A 16,012-nucleotide genomic window follows, 5' to 3' on the forward strand; every position below is an offset into this window, starting at 1 on the left:
AAGGTTGTTTTGGAAAATCGAATTGTACAGAATTTGGTATAATTTGTTTTTGTGTAAAGGGGTTTTTGGAAATTCGTCGTAGAAAGGTATGAAAAGTGCTAAAGTGTACTAAATATGGAATCCATTGTATTAGGCAAACGCGAAGAGCTAGAAATCTGAAATTTTGAACGAATGGTCATTGATGGAGAGTTAGGAAGATGTACCAAAGGGTATTTAGAAACTCGACCTATAAGTGTACGAAAAGTACTAAAAGTTTCTAAATTTGGTACCAATTGCATATTTTTAATGGATAAAGCTAGAATCTTCAAATTTGGTATTGGAATCAAGGTTGGGAAATGGCGTTGAAATAAGGAAATGGTTTTGGAAGTTCGTATTTATGATTACGACCAGTACTAAATTTGGATTTGGGTGAACGGATAGAGCTGGAATCCTAAAGTTTTGAATTAAGATTACTGTAGGGGTGTAGGATTGAGATAGTTTTGGAAATTCGTACCTTTGGGTACGAAAAGTACTAATTGGTACAATTTGGATTTGGATGAACGGATAGAGATGGAATTCTGAAATTTGGAACTAAGATTACTGCCGGACAGTAGAATTGAGGTAGTTTTGGAAATTCGTACTAATGGGTACAGAAAGCACTAAATTTGGTACAATTTGAATTTTAGTAAACGGATAGTGTTGGAATTAGGAATTAAGATTACTGTAGGAGTGTAGTATTGAGGAAATTTTGAAAAGTCGTACGTATGGGTAAGGGAAGTACTAAATGGTACTAAATATGGTACAATACGGATTTGGGTGAACGGGTAGAGCTGGAATCCTGAAATTTTTGTTTGGGAAAGAAATGGTACTAAATTTGATACAATTTGGATTCGGGTGAATTAATAGAGCTGGAATCCTGAAATTTGGAATTACGATTACAGTCGAAGAGTAGGATTCAGATTGTTTTGGAAAAGCAAACTTATGGTTACGAAAAGCACTAAATGGTACTAAATTTAGTACAATTTGTATGTAGGTGAACGGATAGCGGTGGAATCCTGCAATTTGAAAGTATGATTATTGTAGCCCTGTTGCGTTGAGGAAGTTTTGAAAATTGGTACGAAAATTATAAATTGTTCTAAATTTAGTACAATTTTAATTTGGTTTAACGGATAGAGTTTGAATCCTGAAATTTTGAAGTAAGATTACTACTAAAGTGAAGGATTGAGGTAGTTTTGGAAAATCTTACTTATGGGTACGAAGAGTTCGACTTGATACTAAGTTTGGTACAATTTGGAATTGGACGAACGGATACAGCTGGAATCTTGAGATCTGTAATTATTATGGAATTTACTGTAATTATTTTGTATTAATGTCCGTGTATGGCTGAGATATGTAGTCGAAATACGTACCATAAGTATACGAAAATTACTTAATGGTACTCAATTTGTTTTTGGGTGTAGGGACAGTGCTGGAATTTTTATTTTTTGGAGTTAGGGTGTGTATTGGTGTGCAACGTTGATCTCGCTGTTAATGTGTAAGGGTGAGATACGGCTGATCATTTTGAAAATCGAACTTAAGGGGTACGTACAGTACTAAGATAAAAATAAATATTTATTAAAATTGGTATTAGTGCGACCAAATTTTCAGTGTTTGTCATTTCCATATTATATATTGTTTATTTGTTTTTTTATATCCTTTCCGCATACGAAGTAGCGGGCATTTTGCTAGTTACTTTATAATCGCTATATTTCCTAAATTATGAATGCATCGGCAAATTAATTTTCGAGACAATGGTGGTTGCGGCCCCGATCAAATGTTCTTTCTTGGTGCCCTAAGTCCAAGACCACGGACAGTTTTTAAGTATGTTATATCTTGAAAACTAACGAACCGATTTTCATGAAATTTTGTGAAATGTGCCGTGGTACATGTAGGCATGAAATTCGAAGGTGGCAAGGTATCTCCCCTATTAAGAAAAACTATGTATTTACAAAACTCCTAAAATGGTGAAGCTCAACGGTCCATAAGCCATGAAAAACTAAAAACATATAATTCTCAATTAGCGGGAGAATTCGACTTTACAATTTTTTGAACTTTTATAATTAGATCGTTTTAGGTTATGGGCGATAATAAATCCTAACCAACACAAACGGGCGAACAAATCCGACAAAGTCCGTAAGAGAAAAGAAAGGTTACAGACAAAATCTGTTGATAAATTTAATATCCTTAATGAACAACTTGGTTTGGCAATGGACCCGAAGAAAGGAGGTAGAAAATACCTATTTTTGAATTGTAAAGCATAAAGTCCATAAAAAGTTGTCATTAAAACTCAATACGACAGGGCAGCAACGCGGACCCGGGTCTGCTAGTATTTAAATAGATGTTATATTTCGGTAAAATAACTCAATTTTCAAAAGTATTCACTCCATGGGAAACAATTGTCACTGGGTTGGCCGAGTTTATACATGTGTGTGTGAACGTGTTCTTTGTAGTGTTACTATGAATGTCAAAGATTTTTTGCAAACATATTGACAAACAACTGAAAAACTTTTAGCACAAGAATTTATGTATTTTTATGATGGTTGGTATTGCATAAATACGCCTTTGTTGTGTTGTTTAGAATTCTGTTTTGTTTCTCGTTTATTTGCTTATTTTTCTTCTCCTGATGGTGATTTCCTGCCATTCATATTCTAATGTGTTGGTCTGTATTGTTGATTTTTACAGCCGTCAGGTCCTTCCTTTTACTTATCAAACTAATACTATTTTTGGAATGGCATTCGATTTGGCCACTATCCCTTTGTGTCAGAATACCACTGAGTGGGTGTAACAGGATGTTAAACACTTTAAAAAACTTTTATAGGTCCATGTTTTTGCAACACATGAATAGAATCATAATAACGCCTCACATTTCCAATTAACTTTATAAATGAAATGGAATTGGCATAAGAGAAAAAAAAACACAAGCAGAAGCAACTTGGCATTGAGAAAATAAATGAAAATTGTGTACTAAAAGAAAATCAGAAAAATTAAAAATTGAAATTGAAAAGCGTTATGTTTGGTCCGAGCGATCTTTTTATACGCTCCACTATAAACTATTCCAAACTAAAATGGGATAATAAGTATTATTTCTGTGACTAAAGTTTTCATAATTTTTTGGGATACTTTTATAATTTATTGCCCGTTTGTTTCCCATAACTGATTTTTATACCCTACACCACAATGTGGAATGTGTTTTTCCGAAAATTCATGTAACACCGCGAAATATTCGTCGTGTGGTATACCAAAATTCATATACATATCGACGAGATAAAGCGATTTTGTAAGTTATCAAGCGGAAATATGCTCAAGTATCCTTGATGATAATTGTATCTATTGAACGAAGGTCTATATTATCTGTCATAGCAAATTTAATACGCTTCTGCCTGTTCACTAGTGATATGTACCGCTTTCGCCGTGCGACTCTATCGAGATATCAGCTTTATGCAGTATTTTTCTGGCGGATTCTGCACAAATACTTTTTTTGAATACCACTTTCATATTTTCAACAATTTCCAAAGTAGATATCGGGCGGTTTGTTTTAATTATATTGATTATGTTACGCTCCTCCCGTTTTTTGAACGTCCAGATCTGGGCTTCGAAGAAAAAATTCCGGCTTTTTTTAAAGCTATTTATCACTCTTTCGACAGCTTTTTTCTTAATTCAACTATAACTTTCCTTTCGTCAATGCTAATTTCTTTGCTCTTGTTTTCCATTCTAGAAATTATTCACTCTTTTAAGTTAAATGTGCAAACGAGCTTACTGGGAGAAAGCTGCAAAAGATTCCAAAAACTAACGGTACTACATATTACCAGGTATGAAGTGAACGCAGACTTTCGGTTCTCTAATTTAGCATTTGTAACACTTTATACCGTTATATTCTTAATAGTATTGGATTTTCTGGAGTTTTTTCTTTTCTTGTACTAAAGAGTGCGAATAAAATATTTATGAAAAAAATTGTTCTCATTTAGCCATTTATCCAGTTACACATGCCAGTAAATTGGTGCCAATTAACAAAGACATAGACAAAGATTTAAATAAATAAAGATTGGAAAACTCAATTGTTAACATTTGTCAATAGATGGAGTTAAGCTCTGTTGTTACGATATCATAGGTGTGTACGATAACTTTCCCAGCAATAATTACTCAGTCAGTTCCAGCAACCTCTCTCAGTGAATTTTACTCTCTCGAGCAAGAAAAATTGCAGAAAGTTATCGAACAGCATTTTGCAAAAACTTGCAAGAAAGTCAGCTGTTTCCGAAAATGTGTGAAATTTGTTTTTGTTTCTTCTGATATTTTAAACTAAATGGAACAAAAACATACATTTTAAAATTGCAGTTTACTTATTTAATGCTTTACTAGGCGTTTGCACAAGACAGACTGTCTGCAAATACAACTCTGATTTACTAACACAGACAAACATTTGTCGGCTGTCTCCCAGCTGTCCATCATTGTTTCACAGACAGTAGGGTTTTGAAATTTTTTGTAAAAATAAGTGAGATAATAATTGAAATGTGTTGAAAACATAAGAACATGAACAAAAACAAAATATGTGAACGGAAAACAAAAATAAATCGACGATTTTCATTCATAATTTTACAACTGTTTTTGCAGTTGTCTGGACGCCTACGTCACACAGGCAAATTTTGGGTTTTTGACAATCAATACATGTACTCAACTGTCCTGTCATGTGTAAACGCAGGGTTAATCCTATCCACAACGCTTTAGAATCTAAAAAATATGAAATTTTCTTGGTCAAAAATGTTAACATTCGAGTTGTTTATATTGAACGGGTGATAAAAAGTCAGCTGAACAGACTTGCAAATTTTTGCGGGAAAAATTTTCCCAGCAAAAATTTGCAAGTTCTCAGTCACAAAACTCTCCAAACTCGATCTCTTTTGCTGGATAATTTTGTTATCGAACAGCATTCAGTAAAAATTTGTACGAATTTGTACAAATTATTGGGTTATCGTACACACCTCATAACAATATTCTGTTAAGAAGTTAACCATTTCTGGCGTTTTTAGCAGCCAAGTTCATATTCAATGAACTGGAAACTGCTATGGAATACAATCCTGAGTCCAATTGTTTGCTTTCCTACAATTTGTATAAGCCGAATTGCGCTTTAATGGGGTTTTATCATTAACATACCCAACAACAGCTACCGATATGTATTATTTGTATTTCATAACCTTTTTGAATATATGCATTAAATCTTTGCATTCTTAAAGGAAACATGGGTTAAAAAATAGTCTCAGCAATTCTTTTTACAGGGTTTTATTTAACTTGCTTTGGTGTCCGCTTAGTTAAAATCTAGTAACTCATTTTTAACACAGTTGCAGTTGACCAATCCAACTGAAACTTTGCACACTTTTCAGATTTGGATGACAATACATCAATATGAAACCAAAACCAATATGGGTCAATTTTTTTCTACAGCCCCATATAGCGGTACCACCGAATTTTGTTCAAATGACAATACATCAATATGAAACCAAAACCAATATGGGTCAATTTTTTCCTATAGCCCCATATAGCGGTACCACCCGATTTAGTTCAAATCTATAATCTGTTCCTTTACTTCTGAAAATGGTAAAACCGGCAAAAGTAGTAAAAGTTGAAAACTGCTCCCATATGAATTGTATTGTGTCTGAAGTAAAGGAACGCTTTTCGAGTAAAAAGTGGTAAAACTTTAAGATTCTTGAACGTAAAGGAACAGAGCTCTAGTAACTAATTTTTAACACAATTGCAATTGACCAATCGAACTGAAACTTTGCACACTTTTCCGATTTGGATGACAATACATGAATATGAAACCAAAACAATATGGCTCCATTTTTTCCTCTAGCCCTATATCATTTTTTGTCCGAATTGGCTGTAACTTGGCATTTGGAGTTACCAATTGTACAGAAACTCCCCACCAAAAATTGCGGACATGGGTCAGATTTTGGTGCAGCCCCCATATAACGTACCACTCGATTTCAGGCAATTTAAAGCTTTTATCTACATTTTCGGCCTAAATTGACTTTAATTTGGTTATGGACTTCTCAGTGGTCAAAAATGTATTTACTAAAAAGTTAAAAATAAAAGATAATTAAAAAAATTAAGTTTGAGTGTTTTATTTATAAATGCACTTAAAACTAGAAAATAATTTGTCGCTTAGGCTCAATAAGTTCATATATTCTTCCTCATGGTGGAATCTCTCAAATAAAACGCTTGCATTTAAATTAAAAATGGTGGCAAATTAAAATAATAAGGTGAACGCAGACTTTCTGGGCTATGTGTATATCTGTGGAACGGTTAAAGCTATTTACCCGTATAATGCCATTCTGTTCTTAACATTTCTTGCTAAACTACTAAACACGTAAGTACTACTGAATTCGAGATAATAAAGCCAATGTCCCGAAAACGCCTTAGGGCGAAAACGGAGTCTATTGTAAAAAAATCCATTTTTCTTCCTATATTAGGTGTGTCTTTTTACTTACTAAATGTTGCTGAAACATTTTTTTCAGCAACTTTTGCTTTAAACAACTGTCAAAATCTGCAACATTAGTAATAATTATTACTAATTATCACGTAAAAAGACACAGCTATTATCAATTTTTGGAATGAAAACAAATGTCTTTTATATTTTGTTCTTATTTAAATTTTTTCAAGGGACTGACATACCCCCATTATTATAAGTATTCTTTTGTTATAGTTTAGATTTTCCGAACAGATTTATAGCGTTCTAGTTAACTTAAAGTTAAAAGTGTGATTGGATTTGAAGGAGGAGCTTCTTGGATTTAACTTTCGATGTAAAAATTATATTTTTAATGCCTCCAAATTGGTTTATTTTGCGTTTTCAAATCCATCAGATTGTAAAAGAACACATGTAATAATGACCCATAATGTGTTTTTGGAGCCATTTGGCTTCTTGGTGATGAACTCGACTCCTTGCTCTGCTATGTCGCTCACAACTTTCAAGTTGTTTACCATCATTTGCTCCTCCAAAATGTACATCTAAATGCAACTGGATTTATTAAATCCAGTCGAGGATTTATGGGTAGTTTAAATGAGCTATAAGATACCACAGATGATTTATCATTTTGTTATTGACTTTTTCTGATATTTTTTTCGTATTCAAAGATGTAAATAGGTCTGTACGATAACCCAAAAGTTTGTACAAATTTGTACAAACTTTTACAAACTGCTGTTCGATAACAAACTTGTAAAGAAACAGAGAGAGAATTTTGGAGAGTTTTGTGACTGAGAACTTACAAGTTTTTGCAAGCAAAATTTTCCTTGTAAGAATTTGCAAGTTTGATCAGCTGATTTAAATTCGGTAAATTCAGTAACTTCTCTCGACTAATTTTACTCTCTCAAAGCTAAAAATTTGCATAATGTTATCGAACAACAATTTGTTAAAACTTGCAAGAAGTCAGCTGATTTGACAAACAAGAAGTTTGGCGGATAAGATTTAATTTAACAATTTAAAGTTGTTTACTAATATATTTGATTATCCATTGCACTATAGGTTAAACAGCCCATTTTACTGGCCAAAAATCAGATTTCGCACTTTGTATTTTCACTTAGTTTGTGTTACTTTCTTGTAAGAAACACTTTAAATATAATAAAAATAAATTTTGTTTTTGTATGAGAAATTAGGTATACCGTTACATGGCAGGCTGCCAAATATGTATTATCCAAATATCTTTAAAAACTTGTTAACGAAATATGTTTGCTTGTATACGTTCAGGGTGAAACAAAATCACAATATTAGCATAAGTAACGATTTGAATAGAAAGTATTCGATATCTATTTATCAAAAATGCCCTCCTATCATAATTTATGTGTATAAATAGTTATTAAATGGGTGTTAACTTTGAATTTTCGAAGAAAGTAGAACATTTTGAGGTTATGTACGCTTTTAAAGTCTCGGCAACGTTCGGCAATGAAACTGAAAATTGAAATTGGTTCATTAACTCGTGCCGAATGCAGAAAATTGTATGTGATTTTGCGTAAATTTGCTCGACAAGAATTATACAACTTTTTTTAGGTTACCATATTTTCCATAATATTGATTTTTTTGAAGTCAGGGTTAAACCTCTTACCAAATAATGTTAGCCAAATTGGAGTCTACGGTATTCTGCTGTGTTTTAAAGTCAAATTATTTACAAATCTTTTATAAATATATACAGTTATAGTCAAAATATGTCACATCATAATGTGGGATTTTCAAGGTAATTATTTTAAGGCATATTCACATTAAAACTAAAACGAAACACAACAAAAAAGCTTCTGAACTTATTGGTCGTCGATGCCTTCAATTCTGTAGACAAATAACAGACCTTTCAGTTTTTGTCCCCAAAGGGTTAAGGTACCAGTTGTGTATTTGATCCATAAAGGGTTAATTTTTTGGCGCATGCTGTTCCATTTTTCTCCCTGAATCTAAAAACGCTATATTAACTTAAACCAAATACTTGTTTTAACTTTAAGACTTTTGGCCAATAAAATGGCCCGTTTGACCTATAGTGCATTGCTACAATATTAATTCTCTTTCCATACCATAAATTAACGACTGGCCGTCCACGTAGTGTTCCTCCTACTCTCCATGGATGCGCCGCATTTTGCTGGGATTTGATGCCCTAGAAAAAAAAACAATCACCACAAACTACTAAATAAGTTATTTTACAAAATAAGTCGTTTGCCATAATTCTCTTCTCTTTTTATCTTTGTAGTTATTTTAATAAGCAAATGTTTGTTTATGTTTTTGCCAAGAATTGCAAAGTCCGCCACAAAACATTCGAATTTATATCAGCTGATCAAACTTGCAATTTCTTACAAGGAAAATTTTGCTTGCAAAAACTTGTAAGTTCTCAGTCACAAAACTCTCCAAAATTCTCTCCAAATTCGATCTCTTTTACTTTACAAGTTTGTTATCGAACAGAATTTTGTAAAAGTTTGTACAAACTTTTGGATTGTCGTACAGACCTAATGTAATTTTACGACATGGTGAAATAACTGTTTGTTCTTTTATACGTTTTGTACGTATTTAGCCGAATTTAACGACCCAGCAAAATGTTCGATGCCAAAGAGGCCATTCAATCATGGGTACAAGTGATCTGGCATGTCATCATTTTAGCATCTTCATCGATGAAATTTATATGATGCTATTCATTTTTGGATCCAAAGCATGTCATTTACACCAATGCTTTGATATGCCATTTTCACCAATGCTTTGGCATGTCATTTCCACCAATGCTTTGGCATGTCATTTTCACCAACCCTTTTAACAACGTTGGTCGTGATTTCGAGTCTCCGACAACATCATATCATATTGTAAATAATTAATCTTATATATTTAAAAAATGTGTTGTAGCAGGTTTTGGTGTGATTATTTTAAAATAGTTTCGTTGTCCAATATTCCAAATAAAACACCAAGATTTCTACATAAACGTTATAATATTAATTTATTGATAAAATATCTTACATGGTTTTGACAATAATTCCATATGCCTCAAACATGAATACAAGTGACTGCTATCGCTTTCGCCAAGTATTCTATGTTATTAGCTTTGGAAGAAAAAGTCAACCGGCCACACTATCGTGTTTCCAAGAAGACTTAGTTCTTACCGTATGGATTGTCTATAAGAGAATCAAGGCTCTTTGTAAATCAGCATTGCTCTTTTATAGAGATCCAAACAAGCTTTTAACTAATAATCACTCAATAAAATACATTATGACTCAATAATTCAGCAATCAAAACAAAAGCTCTTTACGTTAAGATATTAAAGGATAAAAGAGACAACAAACAAAAGCACAAACATAACACTCAATCAGTGATCGAACCCCACTCAATAACTGTTACATTGTAATACTTCGGCTGTTCGATCACTCAATGTGTTTTGAATTTCCGTTACAAGCATTAAAAAATCGTACAACTGATGTGGATAGAAAACTAATAAACAATGTTGCACAGTGAAACAAATCATTGTAACAAAGTTTAACGATAGTTTAAAATGAAACAATAATGAAAATAGTAAAGCTTATGATCATTAACGAAATGATAATTAAGTAATAATGATAATTTGAATAAAATAATATAACGTCGCGCTACAGTGTATAAATAAAAAAACAAAATTATCTCTATTGGACCGATGGATTGGGTTCAAATGCTGATGAAAAGATCTGACCTTTCACGACTTCCTTTGCATGGGTTCAAATGCTGATCAAAGGATCGGATCTTTCACGACTGCCTTTGCATTGGTTCAAATGACGACTTCGTTTGAACTAATGCAAAAGATGTCATGAAATCACGTCACCGCATGGAACCCCTTCCTTAAAATTTTGCTGGGGTCCAATTGACATGGAATTCTTCATGAATAGATCCTAGAATTCATACATTCGCTTCTGATAATATAACTTGAAATTTTCCTTCTTGTAGGGTAATGTTTCCATACATTGTTCATAAACATTTTTTGCTGCATGCATTATGTCTGTGTATAAAAATATCAACCGAAAATACTCCGAACAAAAACCTAAATTTATTACCCAAACTTGCCTGGAACAAGTACAATATAGTAAGCTATCGAGCAGAACTCCAAAGAAATTTGCATAATTCCCTAAGCAGAAGAAAAAATCTCAACTTGTACGATTTTGGAGATACAATTAAATAGTCAATAAAGTCCAAAACAGGCAAAAATTCAACTTTTACTTCGAAACAACCTTGGTATAATTACAAATGCCACAATGCGCGGAAAAGCACACCACAAAGAACACCGTTGGATTCAGAAGAGATCACTTAGATTCTTTAAAAAGATACAAAGAAATTTGCAAAACCAATAAACAGGAACACAATGGAAAAATATTAGCCACAATTAATCACGTTAGGGATTCAAAGCAGTGGTGGAAAGCAGTGAGGGAAATGAGAATTCAAACCTTCAAAATTAGCTCAACCATATCTTTAGACACATTCAAAAACTACTTTCAAAACGTATTAAACCCTCAGCAAACGCAGATCCCACATTGGATAGTGAAATCAGTTTAGGAGAACTGAAAAATATTCCGAATAAGGTGAAGATGAACAAAGCACCAGGAGAGGATAGAATCCCATATGAGCACATTGCCCACGCCTCAGAAGATTTTCACAAACAACTAGTAAAACGTTATAACACAATTTTGGAAAATGGAATCATAGATAACGCCTTTGTCACGACAATTGTATTCCTCATCCATAAAAAGGAGATATGACCGAGCCATCAAACTAGAGAGGAATTGCCTTCATAAACTGCATGGCTAAACTTATGACGGTGATTCTAAATGAACGACTCTGTATTTGAATAGAACGAAATCAAGTTCTAACCGAATACCAAGCGGGATTTAGAAAAGGTTATTCGACTGTAGACAATGGTTACAAATTAGCGTCTATTGTAAGCATAAAGCAACATGAAGGTAAAAAAGTATACGCGTTCTTTGTGGACTTTAAGGCCGCTTTTGACAACGTATTCAGAAAATCTCTAATATACAATAGGGTGGGGCGATTTGTGTGGAAGCAAAAAAACCTTAATGAGCCCTTCGCGTTTCTGATTCCTGGGATTGAACTGAGCAAAAAAGTCCACTGGACCATATATCTACCGTGAAAATCGAGCCTCCCGATTTTGACTTTAAGTTTTTTATTGACGTTTTTTTGGATATTTTGGCATATAACAGCCAAACCATTGGGATTTTCGATCCAACACAAAGACAAAGATTGTAGCCAAGACAGTAATTGAAAACTCTCTAATACATCGCAAAAGCATTGGAATGCTCCTTCAGGTAGTTATGGCCTCGAGAAAGTGCACATTTAAAAGGAAGAAGGATCAAAAGAAATCCGTTGTGGAAAAAATAAGATATGCCCGTTTAAATTTGAAAATGTAAGAAACCCAGATTTTCACTACTTTTACCGTTATAAAAAAATAAAACGAAGTGACCCAAACGAAATAAAGGCATTGTCGTTGTCCATGGATCCCAACACGATATAATTTTGCATCAGAACACTTGAATATTTTTCGGGTCAAATTTTGTAGCACAATGTCATTTATCGACATTTTCCGAAAGGTTTGCACATTCTTAGGGCCAAAACTGCCTGAAAGAGCGTTCCAATGCTTTTGCGATGTATTAGAGAGTTTTCAATTACTGTCTTGGCTACAATGTTTGTCTTTGTGTTGGATCGAAAATCTCAATGGTTTGGCTGTTATATGCCAAAATATCCAAAAAACGTCAATAAAAAACTTAAAGTCGATTTTCATCGTAGACATATGGTCCAGTAGACTTTTTTGCTCAGTTCAACCCCAGGAATCAGAAACGCGAAGGGCCCAGCTTTATCACGCCTCACTTCTTTTCACAGCCGACTGAGGGAGTGATCTACCTCACTTTGTGGATTCTGCAGAAAGAAAGATTATAAATGACTGTTGTAAATAACCACTAATATATTCGAAAAATCTTACCATATACCACGTGCTTCATATTGGGATTTTCAAAGTTCGCCATGCCTTTAACCTAAAAACACGTATTAAAAGAATAACTACAATTATTTTAAATGTAATTTAATCTACATATTCTTACTTACTGTTTTTAGTTAATGCACTTTGTATGAATAATAACACTGTGCTACAGTGAAAATTTGCAGGGGTTCTAATGCATAAATTCGGTTTTGTGGGAGTCCACAGAAGACGAAAATACCTTTGGTTTCTTTCGGTCACTTCGGTTTTTCATTTTATAACGGTAAATGTAGTGAAAAATGGGCTTTCTTGGATTTTCAACTTTAAACGGACATTACTTCTTTTCTCCACAACCGATTTGCACACACTGTTTTTCATTATAAAGGGGAGAGTAATGCCTTTCGAACAAGCCATAGATTTTTAAAATGGTTTAACAAATGGCTAAGTAATAGTGGTTTAAGTGTGACAAAAAACGCATTAAAAAACAGTAAAATGTTTTTCCTTGTGCTCTAGGCTGCGTAAATGACACCTAATAGTACAATTATTTGCAATTAGCAAGTAGGAAATTTAGTTGGCTTTCCAAAATGGGAAAAACCAACAAAATCCTTTGAAAAATTAATGCGTTATCGCATTTTTTGTGTTTCAACTTTTTGTTTTTTTTTTTCATATTTTCCTTTATAAAACATTGATACCTTGTGCGTAATTGTTAAGCCGGATAATCACAATTAGAATCATACATGCTAAGATACCCATCTTTTATAAAGGAAAATATGAAAAAAACCAAAAAGTTGAAACACAAAAAATGCCATAACGCATTCATTTTTCAACCGATTTCGTTAGTTTTTCCCATTTTGGAAAGCCAACTAAATTTCCTACTTGTTGACAGTAAGGTGTCGTTTACGCAGCCTAGAGCACAAGGAAAAACATTTTACTGTTTTTTAATGCCTTTTTGTCACACTTAAAACACTATTACATAGCCATTTGTTAACCGATTTTAAAAATCTATGGCTTGTTCGAAAGGCATTACTCTCCCCTTTATAATGAAAAACAGTGTGTGCAAATCGGTTGTGGAAAAAAGAAGTAATGTCCGTGTAAATTTGAAAATCCAAGAAAGCCCATTTTCACTACATTTACCGTTATAAAATCAAAACCCGAAGTGACCCAAAGAAACCAAAGGTATTTTCGTCTTCTATGGAATCCCACACAACCGAATTTGTGCATCAGAAATCCTGGAAAAAAAAAATTTGTCCACTTTTGTATCACAGTAATTGTATGCATCGTGACGCGGTTTCCGAATTTTATGATTTTATAATGTTAAATTTATATGGAAAATTGAATATTTTCATAAATATTTGTACAATTATTTCAAAGCTCGCTTTTTTGAGTATTTTTTGGATTTGTTGCCAAGACACAATGCAAGACATGGTCATGCAAGTTGTCGTACATGACAATTTCATATATTTCGTCAATGAATCGTCAACGAAATTGTCATCAACGATTCGATTTTCTATTGGGTACTTAAATTCCTATATAAGAACTCTACTCGCTTCTTCGGTTAACTATAAATCCCAATGAAAAATAACATCCTAATCCCAACGCTTTAAATGATTTAAAAAATTCTGGGTAAAATATCGTTGGAATACATAATATGCCCCGAAGGGACTCTCTCACTAATAGAAGGGCTAACGAACAAATTCCTTTACAGGAAAGGGCCCCACCCATATCATAGCCAGTGGCGTATCATAGCCAGTAATTAATGGCTGAACAATAGACAAATTAGTTGACAGATTCACATAGTTAATTCCATATTAATGGTATAACTGAGTTAACAGTAGATATCTAGTAAGTCAAGATTTGGACCGATAACTTTGAAAAACTGAAATTTTCTTATTAAAACATCAATTGCTATTGTTAAGAACGAAAACGTCAATGAAATAAATAAGAATCTAATGATTCAGATAGGAAAAAAATATTCATGTCTGGATTATCGAGGTAAGAAAAAAGTGTAATGTCCGGATTACTGAGTCTACAATGTAAAAAATTCTAGTGTCCGGATTACAGCGTTGTCCGGATTAATGAGTGTCCGGATTATCAAGACTATACTGTATACAAATAAAAAATAATTTATAATTGTATTGAACGAGAAAATGTATATAAAGAATTCTTATAATAATATAATTTCAATAAATTTTCAATGCGGTATATAAATAAATAAATACAACAACAACATTTAACAGTTGCATTTTTCGGTAGAATATGGCAAAAAAGCAGGGCTGCTTATAATAGTATGATGTTTTCTTGCGTTGTTTAGAATAAATGACGTAGCTATCGTCCTTTATTTTTGTATGTTAAATGACGAAAAACGGTGCCTGTTTTAGCAAATAAATGACGCAACAGCTCTAAAACCTCATTTTTGTGCTAATGTAAAAAGCATATAGGTCTTGTTTTGGAGGGCTAGGTCTTGTTTACACTCAAACTCCGACACTCTCATTTATAACACTCAGTTGTCGTGTGACATACCAAATAAATAAAATAAAAAACGTTCTGGGGCTTTAAACCAGGCTCGAGCGATGAAAACACAAAGTGCTTCCACGGCCTCTTGTTCTTGCGAAGTCAGCTGGGAAGTAGTTTTAAAACATTCTCGCCTACATCGAAAATGGATTTGTCAATCGCAGACTATTCTTATAGAAATCGCTTGAATATGGTGAGTTGATGTCCGGATGTGCTTCCAAACTTGCAGTCACAGGAGCTTTCGACCTAATATCTGCTAGAACAGATATTTTATAATTTTTGAGGCAATAAATGTAGCTTTTTGAGTTCATTATTTCTCCAAATATTTTTTTTTTGCTTCAGAGGTCAGATGAAGGTTCACATAGGACTCAGAGATAGAGCCCAGAATTGCTGGGACCATAATATCGAAGCTGGATCTGACACGACAAAACCCGTCGTTTGGTCTGTACTTTCAAAAAATGTTGCACATTGTAATCATTCTCATCTAGATATGGAATTGGAATTGTTGAAAAAAAATGATGAGAAAGGAACCTAAACGAATCTGAATTCCCATAAGGAATCTATCTTTCATATTATACCTAAATTATTTAAAGGCGAATCAAAATTGCAATGGCAATAAATCATTTCCTTTCTTAATATGTAATCAAAAAACTACAAGTTCAGTATTGTGCGGTTTAGAAGTACATAAAATGAAATGTCTATTGGACAAAATGTACGACATACCAAGGGTTTTCCATGGAGTATATCTCGAAAACCAATTAGAAAATTGTTTTACAGCCTTTTTCCTATTTTTGATCAACTTGTTGCTAATAGGAGAAAAACTGGAGGAAAATGTATTGTTGTGCATCATAAAGTGCTAATATCTGTTATAAGTAGCATACGCATCTGAATTTTTTCCTATCAGTAGCAAATTCGTACATTTTGAAGAAACCAGCTTCAAACAATTTAAATTCGATTTATCTGGCTCAAACGCAAGTTATGTATAATGACCCCATAGATATTTTTTTAAAAGAAATAAACAAATAAAC

Source organism: Musca autumnalis, unplaced genomic scaffold (genome assembly GCF_047663935.1).
Source record: "Musca autumnalis isolate F117 unplaced genomic scaffold, ASM4766393v1 scaffold_4, whole genome shotgun sequence".
Classification (NCBI taxonomy): Eukaryota; Metazoa; Arthropoda; class Insecta; order Diptera; family Muscidae; genus Musca; species Musca autumnalis.